Source organism: Miniopterus natalensis, chromosome 13 (genome assembly GCF_054644295.1).
Source record: "Miniopterus natalensis isolate mMinNat1 chromosome 13, mMinNat1.hap1, whole genome shotgun sequence".
NCBI classification, from domain to species: Eukaryota; Metazoa; Chordata; class Mammalia; order Chiroptera; family Miniopteridae; genus Miniopterus; species Miniopterus natalensis.
The window spans coordinates 6423850-6435912 of NC_142093.1; the positions used below are offsets into that span (position 1 = coordinate 6423850).

General features: G+C 47.5%; 1 long non-coding RNA gene across 1 annotated transcript in view; it reads left to right on the forward strand.

Annotated features, from left to right (window-relative positions):
- Window positions 1-3516: 3516 nt before the first annotated feature.
- The window catches only part of LOC148091595 (uncharacterized), a 234948-nt gene continuing 226401 nt past the window's right edge, over window positions 3517-12063 (forward strand). Inside the window, exons 1-2 of the long non-coding RNA XR_015715510.1 lie at window positions 3517-3666; window positions 10891-10983. This is a non-coding gene — a long non-coding RNA (uncharacterized LOC148091595). The remainder of the gene's footprint in view (window positions 3667-10890; window positions 10984-12063) is intronic.

Here is a 12063-nt window from a genome sequence, read left to right on the forward strand (position 1 = left end):
TCCCTGCTCCGGTGAGGGCAGATGCTGAGTTATGTTTCCAACAAGAGGCATAGATTTGCACTGCCTGCTGATCAAAGGCCAATGCCGAGCCCGGACTCCGAGGCTCTCCAGCTCTGGCAGCATCGTTCTTGCCTTGTCTTTCCCCGCTTCCCTATTAACACCCGGGTTTCAGGCCCCACAAAGCCCCCCGTCCACACACACGCCCCACGTTTTCTCCCGTCAAGCTTTATGCATACAATTTCTTTCATCTAGGTTCTTTTTCCTGGAATGTGTGCCTGCTACAGTCATGAGCATTTGTAGGGCAAAATGCTTATATGCCCCTCATCTGTGCATCGGGAGGGAGCCGCAAGGTGCAGCGTCTCACCACCTCCCGAGGAGGCGAAAAGGTGGAGGGACACCGCCAGGCCTTCTCCCCACCTTTCACTCGTCCTTCCGACGGGAAGAGGGTAACTGAGGCCAGGAAATAAGCACAGAGGGCCCAGCCCTGTGCCCCTCCGCCCTTTATAGAGCTGCGTCTGCCTTGAGATCAGTGCCTTCTTGTCTGGCTCCTACCTGCTCCCTTTGGCCAGGGCTGTCTCCTAGAAGCAGTCAACAGGCCCCCGTCTCTGTGCCTGTCCCTCCACCAGGGCAGGACTGGTCTGAAGCAGTGCTGCCCCCTGCAGGAGGCGGGCTTAGCCACCTGCCTGCAGACCCAGCTGCCCACAGGGGCTCCCAAGCTGTAGGCTTCAGGCGAGGGGGCGAGGGGGCGAGGGGGCGAGGGGTGGCCCATGTTCTCCTGCTCAGAGGCAGCAGCAGCGCGCTGGTGGTGTTGCCTACTTGGTTCTGAATCCTGAGGGGGACGAGAGAGGTTATTAATTATATCCTCAAACTTCAACACCCAAATATCCCATTTTCAGAGTCTCCCCTGACTTCCCCCACCAGGTGCACGCCCCCCCTTCCCTCCTGGCCCGTGTCCTACCGAAGCCCACCGTCCTCATGTCTTCGCCCTCTCCTTCAACACATATTTACAGGTGTCTGGAAGGCTGGGGTTGTCCTGGATTCAGATGTCGTGAGGAGTCGCGTTCAAGTTGTGATTTCCTCCAAAAATCCAACTCTAGGCACTTGGTGTAATGAGAGCAAAACTGGACAGAAGGCCTGGAGCTGGGGCTCAGACTGAGGATTATGAGGTACTGAGAGCCCACTCTGCGCCGGTGATAGTGTTCGATGCTCTTTGAGGCATAATCTTGAGACAGTTGGGTAACGTTATCTCCTTTTTATAATGAAGATAACTGAAGGTCAAAGGCAAAAACAAGATACCAAAAGCAGTAATAAAGAAGCTGTGGTCTACTAAGGGCCATGAAGCCGTAGTTGGTCGGTCGAGCCAGGGCTCTTGACGCAGAATGCTCTGCTCCCGGCGGCCCCTCACACGCACTCTCTGCGCCTCTTGCAGTTCCTCTGCAGTGACAAGGGTAACCTACAAAGCATATTTGTCATGACCTAGACAATAAATGATGAAGGCCAGAAGAAACGATCCAGGATACAAGTGTGTGAAGGTGCCACGCAGGGCTAGTCCCAGGGCTTGCACAGCCCCGGCAGGCTCAGTGGGAGCAGCAGAGCTGGTTGGGGCCCAGGAAGAGGCATCCTGGAGCAGGCGCAGACCGCGAGGGGCATCCTAGGCAGAAGGTCCCACAACAGCAAAGGGGCACAGGCCGGATGGAGCGAGGGAAATTCAGAACATAGTCAGTGTACCGGCTCGGCCTGACCCAAGGTTGATATTTAGATGCGATGGCAGGTAGAGTTAGAAAGGACACCTGATTAGGTCTTTACTGGGCAGGAGAGTGGTTTTCAATTTAGAATGAACCATAGTATCATCGTTTTGAAAATGTATATCCCTGTTCCCAGACCTACTGAATCAGAATCTCTGGACATGTGTTGAATTCATTATAATAATAATAATTATTATTATTATTATTTTAAATCCATCACAGATAAGTCTGATGCTGAGTTGTAGGGACAGGAAGAAAGGCTATAACAAGGCAGACACAGAGCCCAGGTTTAGGATGAGTCCTGGATTTGAGTTCTGGTCTTGGCATGTATCATGACCTGAGTTGGGGCAAACCTTTGCCTGCACCTGGATTTTCTCATTTTTAAGATGGGAGGAACAATAGGACCGCCTGCCTGCCTCAAAAGGCCATTATGATTAAAAGGAAAATGTTGGATTTGAAAGCCCCAGTGCATCCCACGCGCACAGGAAAACACAGGTAGAGGTGAGCAGATCCTCTGAATTGGGAGGTGCAGCAGGTGTCGTGTGAAGGTGTTTGGGGCCTGCAGGGCACACGGGGAGGAATGTGCACTGAGCATCCGAGGGTGCTGAGTAGCGGCTAAGGCACTGACCCAGGTGTGACTGAGCCAGCACAGCCGCAGTGAGGCCTTGAGGACATCTGCGTGGCCACTGGCCAAAAGATTCAGACTCTCTGTGGGTGAAAGGCAAGGCAATTTCCATACCTAAAAATAAAACGGACCTCTCCCAACATTGGACTGGGTGCCGTGAAATATCGGAGGGCTGTGAGATGTGATTCAATTTTACGAAAATCGTCTTTTTTAATACAAACTCAGAAGCAACTTTTCTGGGGGACCATATCCATATATTGTGCCTTCCTGAATGTTGTTGATGATCCCAAAGGCACGTCAGGTACAGAGGTACTGAGAGCAGAGCTGTCCGGGTGGGAGATCCCGGGGTCCCTGACTCTGGCATCTTCCAGCAGGCGGGGGAAAGAACAGGGAACCAAACCGAAGGTCTACAAAAGGCCACTGTGTGATCCCACACTCGATGCTCCCACCTTGGTCTGGCCTGGGCCCCTGGATCAATTCCCTCTGATCCTGAAAGAGTTACTGCACGTCGGGTGGGGCCTGCTCCCCTTCCTCCCCCGCTGGCAGCTCCAGGACCCATTATCTCAGGAACTTTCCCCATATCCCTGGGAGATAAGTATTTCCTTATGGTAATGACTGTGATTCTCATTTTACAGCTGAGCACGTGCAGACAGAGGGATGGTCCTGAAAAGAGGGAGACATTTTCTTCCCTTTCTCTGGACTCTGTCAAATTCAAATCATAAAACAAAGCAAAGGGAACATCCCGAAGCATTTTCAAGCCCGAGATGGCGGGGAGCAGTGCCGCGGAAGGGCTCAATTTTTGGGGGGGAGGGTGGGGAGTTGGGGGGCACTGGCCAGCTCCTTCTTTCTCATATGTCCATAAGGCAAGATGGGGTTTCTGGAGGAATCTCACGGGGGCTTCATTTTGCACGAGGAAACGGAGGTCAGAGAGGGAACTTGGTAAACAGGCTTGAGAAGAGCTGGGCCTGCCCCCAAGCCCTAGCTGCATTTTTGTCCTGCTCTCCCTGCCGAAGCTGCTGCACGTGGTCCTCTGTGAGCCGATCCTCCGGCAAAGGGACATCCAGGGGTGTTGCTGCCTCCCCTCAAGGTCACTGGGAGAGCCTGGCTGGAGGCCGGACTTATCTGGAGATGGAGAAACATATTGAAATTATCAAGACTTGGAACGTGGCCTTGGTTTGCACTGAGCTTTCACCGCCTTATCGAGTTCCTCGACTTGAACTTCTCAAAGTTTAGCCAATCCGTTTTCTTTGCCTCATCGGAAGCCCTGCAATCTTCGGCTTGTCCCCCAGGCTCGAGGTGAGCATTCGGGGAGGTGTAGGAGCCATGCTGGCTCCACGGCCTTCCAAGGACAGACCAGGGAGAGGTGCTCTGGGGAAACTCCCCAGACTGAGCATGGGCCCCGGCCTGGCATTGGGAAGGGGCGCAGACTGGGTGGGAAGACAGGCCATCCGCACAGAGCTGTGCCTGGGTTACACGAACCAGCGTGGAGGTCAGTATAGGGCGACCCCTTTCTATGCAAGTGATTTTTTTACTAGAGACTTCCTATGATTGCAAGTTGAAATGATTCAGAGCTAATTTTCTTATGGGCATAAAGAAGGAAGGATGCATTTTGAGACTTATAAATGTATAAATACCATTAAAAAATATAACTTTCTTTTGCTTTTGAATTTACTTTCAAAACAATATATACATAATAAGTAAGTAAAGACTTCCAGGAATCGTAGAGATGTTTGTCCAAGGATGCTTTTGCTTTTCTTGGGGTGAGCTCTAATGTTTTCCTAAATCCACACTCAGTCAGCGGCTTGCGTTATCCTGGCAGGTATTTGGTCTTCGTCATGGTATTTTATCGCCTCTAGATCTATTTTGTAATGTTTTTATTCTCAGGAATGTTTCTCAGTAAAAACACTGTCCCCACCACTTCATGCACCCTTGGATGGCATTGATATAAGATACAGAAAAAATTTTCAATTACAAGAACACAGAGTCATGAAAGAAATGACTGCAAGAGCTCCCGTCCCCCACCTTTTGGGGTAAACAACAAGAAGAGCTCCCCTGACCCACCTTTTGGGGTAAACAACAAGAAGAGCTCCCCTCCCCATCTTTTGGGGTAAACAACAAGAAGAGCTCCCCTCCCCATCTTTTGGGGTAAACAACAAGAAGAGCTCCCCTCCCCACCTTTTGGGGTAAACAGGAAGCACAGGTGAAGGCTTTTCCTGGGCTGAGGAACGTAGCTCTGCTGGGGGCCATGGAGCAAACAGGGTTTACGACTATTTCAGCTCTATTTCAGCTCTATCGATCGTGAGGCAGTTCTTAGTTTTTACAAATTTTGGACATTTGAGTTACCCCAAATTTCATCCTTTTGGTTTCTATGTTTAAATTCATCTAACTTTCTACCAAACTGTACAATATACAAAATAACGTGGCAGTTCAGAGAAGGCAGTGGGGGAAAGATTGGAACCGGGACTGAAACTCACCCCCTTGCCTGTGTATAATCACAGATGTGATTTACTGAGCAGCGTGCGCACCAGTGATGCACCATTTGTCCATTGGCAGCACATCTGGGCCATCCCATTCCCTCCTGCAGGGGGAAGTCCCTGCTGAGAGAGCATCGGATTCCGTCCTCATGGCAACACCGGGATGCCATCTTTTATGTCGAGTGGACGCTGAGTACTTGTGTCATATCGTGGAGTCTCTACTCTCGTTGGAATTGTGGTCCATGAGTCCTGGCTGCTTGGGTACTTAAAGCTCTATTGTTTATCTGCCCAGCCCCTTAAGATGCCGTCTTAGCAACTACCCTCAGCCACCCTCCCTGCACCAAGAACTGACAAATGTACCATCAAGCTGTGCTCAAAACCCTGTGCACACACCGTAGCCCCGGAATTCTCGGCTGGTTCGGTGGCTATCCGCTGACTTTTCCCTCCTCTGCCTTCTTGCCTGCTCTCAGCTGGAGCAGTGGTCTGTGGCCTGCGACAGCTACCGCCTCGTTACCAGAAGCGGGAGTCCAAGTATGTTTCTGAGATTTGTGCACAGAGATCTGAGATGCAGAGAATTTACATGTATAGTGCACTGCGATTATTTATAGATAGCGGGCGTTGTCCAGTGTTTCACTGTTAAAAACAGTGTTGCAGTGAATACCCTTGCACATGTTGTTGTGGGCACATCTCCGGAAATCTCTCTAGAATAGGCATCTGAAAGTGGATTTGCAGAGCTGAAGAGGATGCTCCTTGTTCATTTCATTGCTTTTTCGCCAATTTGCTATCCAAGGTAGATGGAAACATCTATCCTATTTTCCGCAGCAGGGTAGGAGTGTTTGTGGTCACCACTAGCTTTGGTGATGTTTGCTTGTGAGACCATTTAACTTTTGGTCATCAAATGGAAATGGATTTGTATCTCCTTATTTTGATTGTTAGTGGGGTTCTCAAGTTCATTTCATTTTGGGGTTACTCTTCCAGAAATTCCTATTCACATCTCTGGTCTACTCTTCAACGGGGTTTTCGAGCCCATTGGAGCACAGATCTGCCCCAGGCCAGCAATCCTTGCAGTTATAAATCTCAAAGGTGACTTCTTCAAACAGGCCACATGGAAAGCCCAAGAGAGCTCTCATTCCTTCATCCTAAGCAAGGAAAGGGGGGGTGATCACTCCAGGTTTTAGTTACTTTCTACTGCTCTCCTACCGAGCTCACTTCTGACCTACTTCAGGAAGGCTTTGCACCCGGACCTCATCCACAAAGAGCGCTCCTTCCTCTGAAAGCCTCCATCCCCTATTTTCAGTGTCTGCTGCCCATGGTAGGTCTACAACTGTTCTGTGTTCTCATGTCCCCAGATCAACTCAGAGCCCCTTGAGGCCGGGGCAGTGGAGTGCTACAGAGCCTGGAAGTAGACACATGAGACACGTGGACTCTACCCTTACTAGCGTGTGATCTCTGCGCTCCTTTCTTCATCTGGAAAGATAGCAATACCAACTTCATAGAAATACTGTGAAGATTAATGTCTTTATACCTTTAGCAGAATGCCTGACCTAATTAATATTCACTCAAAAAACCTGAGCCATTTCCATAGTAATCATGATCTTGTATTTCTCTCCACCCTGTGCAACACTAGGTTCCTGATGGGGGTTCCATACACGCTAGATTGGCCTTGACTCCCATGGAAGCCTCCTACGTACCGACGTTCGCTTTGTGTCCATCACCTCCTGCCCGTTTCTACTTGGTTCCTCGCCCCCTCGCCCCTGGAATTCGTGGTGGTGTGTCCTAAGATCTGGGCAGTGCGGTGGTGTAGGTAGGCAGCGTGCTTGAAGGTGGTGCTTGCAGGACTCAGGTAAAACCGAGATGAGGGGTCCCAGTGCATTCTGCCCGCATATGAAATCCTGGGGGCTCCAGGCTATGAAGAGCCCAGCTCTTGGCTGCTGCTTTAACTGTGTCACATCTGTGAAGCATATTTTTACTTCATCAGTTTACCCAGATCAGCAGCTTCCGAAAGTCCAGAGTTTCCATGAGATTATTTGCTTTGTGACTGTAAGAATCCCATATATTGAATAGCACTTTGCAATGTGCAAGGTACTTGCACATGTGTGATGTCAAACAGTCTCCAAAATGATGCTCGAAGATAGTGAGGAATCATTAACCCCATGCCAAAGATGACTCAGAGAGAGGAGAACTTCTCCAGGTTCACAGAGCTGAGAAGGGACAGGACTGGGCTTCAGTTCAGGGCTTTTGAATCTAAATGATTATTGACATGGTTAATATTCAGAGTTCTTACTTTGTGCCATACCCTGCGCGAAGCATTTTTTACTCATGTTATTCCATTTATACTCATTTTGCGTGCCGATGAGATAAGTTTAAAGAGACGATGTGATTTGGCCCAGGCACATGGCTGGTGATAGAGAGCTGAAACTAAAACCCAGGGCTCAGTGGTTCTAGATTCATTGCTTTTACCCACACACTGTGCAGCTTCCAAATCCACAGGCGATGAGCATCGGAAGGCAGGAGGACACCTCCCCTCAGGCCCTTCAGGCAGAGGTCACGCTCACAGCCAGCTTCAGAGAGAAAGGACACCCCCATTCTTACCCCTCACCTCCCACCCAGCCGCCTCCCGCCCTCAGACCCAGGCTCTCTGCAGGGGCTGGTCCTGCCCTCCAGGAGCATCCACCCTCTGAAGGGGGAGACCTGCGCTTGAGGAGAAGGAGGGTATGTTTTTGACAATATAATTATGCCAACTTGGACATGGAAATGTCATTCGGGAGCATGCTGGAGAACTTTTGAATGTTTGATTTATCTAAGTGATCCTTATAACCTCTTTCCAATGAAATAAATTATAAAACATCATTTTGGTATAAAGGAAACTAAAGGGGAAAAAATCATTAAAAAGCAAGTGGGGTGCTTGGAAGAGTCCATAAAGCCCACTCCTTTTCACATCGATTAGGCTGGGCCATGCTGGACTGGGCACCCTGATCGGTGGGTGACGGAGGGCAGGGCCATTAAGGCAAGGACCTCGCTACCACTTCTGACTAGCTCCTTGGACTAGAGCACCGACCTCCCAACTGGCTTTTCTGCCACCACTGTCCCCACTTGAATGTTACCCTTGTCCTTGTGATCGCAATCCATCTGACATGCAGAGCTAACCCTGCCGTTCATCTACTGAAAAAACTCGAATGACGTTCCACTGTCTAAAACACTAGGTCACCTTTACTTCCCTTACGTGACCTTCACACCATTCGCGACTCTTGTCTCATCCACCTCTCCAGTGTCTCCTTTGGTTTCCTCTCTCTTGCCACACCAGGGCCGAGTCCCTGTGTCCCAGCCTGTGCTTCTCCCCTGCCCATAACACCCTCTCACCCTTCTTCCCCCCTGAACCCATGCTCCCCAGGCCCACTCAAAACCACGCGGTTAGCCAAAGCTTTCCCACCCACCACCATTCGTTGTCTTTTGAGCTCTGTACCGTAGACTCAATCACTCGGCATCCAGCTATTGTGAATGTACGTATTTATCTCCACCTGCTGGACGGGGGACACCTTTATGGGGAAAAATCAGTCTTGCTCAACACCCAGCGCAGTCCCTAGAATGTCACAGCCACTAAACAACAGTGAGTAGAAGGTTTCTGACGTCTAATGTGGGCCTGGCCTAGAGACACACGTGGGCCTGGCCTGGAGACAGACATGACTTACAGCGGCGTGTGAAGGGCTGGGCTGGAGGGGGCATGTATGTGGCTGGGGCCTGTCACACAGGTAGTGGTTTTAAAAGAAGTGAAAAGCCATCCCTTGCCTGAGGAAAGGAAAGTGCAGCCGAAAAAGCTTCCAAAAGACCGAAGTTCCCCGAGAAGTATCATTCGCTGCAAGTCTTCATGCCGAAGTGAAGGTCCTTTGCTTGCAAGGCGGGTCACCTGCTTCCATGAGCCTCCAGATAGCAGAATCAAAGGCGAGAGCCACATATGGGATGACTTAAATTGGTGCGAGGGAATGTGTGTGTCACTCCGATCGGGGTGGTACGTGCTGCATTATTAGGCCCAGGCCGAGGCCACAGTACAGCCATAAATCAAGATGCGGGTGTTTAAAAAACAGTGGAAGTGTTAGGGAAACATGAAGTGGCTGACCTGTGGGGCTGGGCCGTTCCTCCTACAGGAATTTCGATGACTAATGATGTGGATAAATAAGTGCTTAAATTTCTCATAACCACACGTGTAATTTATTTAATTCGGGGGGTATTATGCAGCTCTGGGAGCCCTGTAAGACGACGGTGGGCAGTTAGTTGGAAAAGGTTTCCAACTATTCAAGAGAGGCTGGTGCCTTTTTCTCCAAAACAAATTATTTTTCCTGATAACTGGGATTAATGTATAGAAAGATGGGATTTTAGAAGTGGCCACCCACCCTTCTAGTTTAATTTACAGTTTTTGAAGTTCTGCTGGTAGATAATCATTCGTTTGGGTCTTTGAGAATCTTTTAAAAGAGTTAAAATAACTGGGACGGAGGTGAGTGGCACCTAAGGGTTTATTGGGTCACGCTGACAGGGACTGAGGGTGGTCTGCTGAGGAAAGGCCTTCAGTCGGTGAGGTGGGAAGACAAGTGAGGCCTGAGACAGGCTGCCAGCCATGCCTCTCACCAGCTGTCAAACCTCTGAGCCTCGGTTTCCTCATCTCTAGAAGGGGGCCAATCAAAGCTACCTCACGAAGGACTGTGAAGATTCAAAGGCAGATTCAGATCCTATTTCCATACATGACGTGCTGCTTAGATGTGTATGAAAATCATATATATTTCAGTTGAACAAGCAATATAGAAATATTATAAGGAAAGTTTGAGCCTAGATCATTATATAGTATAAAATCCCTAATTAGACCTTACTGTTTTGATAAAGTCTTAGAAATAATATTTAGCATTTTATGTTTTCAACTGAAAAAAAGATGAGCTTAGGCCCAATGAACATATGATTGAGGTTAGAGATTGTTTTCAGTACACTTATTTCATTCATTCATTTGACAAAAACAAATAAATTAGTATCCATTACTTGGCACATTAGTCTCAAGTGTGTTAGGATTACAAGACATATGTTGATTTATTACTTTTATCCTTTTAAAAATATTTCAACCTATTTTTTAAAAATACTGGTAAAATGCAGTCAGCATCCAAATAAGTGCCCAAACTGCAGAACATGGATGATGCTACAGCTCAGCAGAACTACTGGTGGGGGCAGGACACTAGGGATGGCTCCAGTGTCCTTCCACTAGTGCTGGCCAAAGTCTACAGCACAGAGATGTGTTTTAAGGGTCTCTGTAAAATATAGATAGTGAAAATGTTGAAAACCAGCGGTACTGTATCTAAAATATTTTGGTTAAGGCACCATCCGAATTGAAGGGAATGTTAGGATTGGACATCAAGGGTGATGGCAGGGTAAGAGCAGAGAACAAAAATGCCAGGAGCGAAGTGGGGTCCTGTTCCCAGACACATGCTTTCCGACAGGCGGCTCAGACGCGGGGTCACGGTGGCCCGCTTTCCTCGCGACAGCCCGTTTCTCTAGGCGTCATTCTAGGGCTAGAACCCGTAACTCCAGATCCTCAAACTGGGCTACTTATGCTTCGGTTCTTTAAAAGAATGCCAATGCCTGGGCCCCACCCACGACCAATTAGGTCAGGATTTCTGAGCTGCTCACTGGGGGAACTTAGGTGCAAATTTATGTCTGCATGCCAAACTTTTGCTTTATTTCTGCTCTATTAGTTTGGAGATTATACACTTTAAACATTATTTTAGTGTTCACTCTGTATTGCATCATGCATCCTTGACTTAAACTTGAATACAATTCTTTACTTTTGTCTTTCCCTGGATAATGAAGAACTTTAAGAACACTTTAAAGTTATCCCATCCTTATTTCTATCTATTATCAAGTATATTAAGTATATTATTTTATGTTATTATTTTATATATCTTATTAGTTTTATATAATGTTTATATAATTCTTAGTTTCTAACAGAATTACCAGTTTCATACTTACTCAATAGTATTCTATTTGATCTTAATTGTTTCCTTTATCTCAGGACTTCCATCTGGAATCCCTTTCTTTATGCCTGAAGTGAATTGCATGGAGTGTCCTCTGATGTGATCAGCCGTGGCCACTTCTCTTCACTTGGGTATGTTTGTGAACATTTTTATTTTACAACCAGCCTGGATATTTGTTTTGATTGAGTATAGAATTCTAGATTGGCAGTTATTTTCACTCAGTCCATCACTGGCTTTCAAATATGTGTGTGTTTCATATGTAGCCTTTTCAGATGGGCTTCTTTCACTTAAGCAATATGGATTTAAGGTTTCTCCATGTCTTCTGATGGCTGAGTAGCTTATTTCCTTTTAGGCCTGAATAATATTTTATTGTTTGGATGTGCCACAATTTAACATATTCATTTATCTATAGTTCATTTCTCCTCTCTTCTGTTGTGTTCAAGCCGCCAAGTCCACCCTGTGAGGTTTTCATTTGTTATAGTAATTGTCATTTGTAGAAGTTATATGTTGTTTTAAAAGTTGTCACTTTTATAGATTTTTTTTCTCTCTGCTGAAACGTTAAAGCTCGTTCTTACTTTTTTAAACATAGTAAGCATGGTTATTCTATCATCTATGTCTGATGATTCCTGTATTAAAAGTTTCGGATCAGTGCTAACGGTTCTCACTCATGGCACCTGTGCTTGTGCCTTACTGCCTGTCGTGGCCCTTTCATGAAAGGACCTTCCTCTGAAGAGGATTTGGGGTTTTGCTGGTGTTTTGCCGCTGCTCATCTAGGGTATTGCTAGTCCATCATGATTTTAGACCAGCTTGAGGAGGTGAGCTTCCTTGGGTTGCTCTGGGGAAGTCAGCTTGCACTTCTGCACGGGAGCTGAGCCTAGTTTACAGCCTTCCAGGGACAGTCTTCCTCCTTTTATATGTCCCTCTTCTGCTCAGTGTTGAGACAACCCGCTGTTTCATGGGACAGTTGGGAGTATAATATACCATTAATCCTTGCTCGCCCTTACCTTGAGTGTGTAGTTGTTTAGAATTGCAGCTTAATGTGAATTTTGTGTCTATCATACCCCCGATTTTGTGCCGACTTTCTCTTCCCTCCTCCTTCAGGTTCTAGGCAATCAGAACAAAACTTCACAGTCATCATTGCTTTTTTCGAAGGGGACAAATGTCTTCTGGGCAAAAGTAACTTTGTATTTTCCTTTAATTTTTAAGATTCT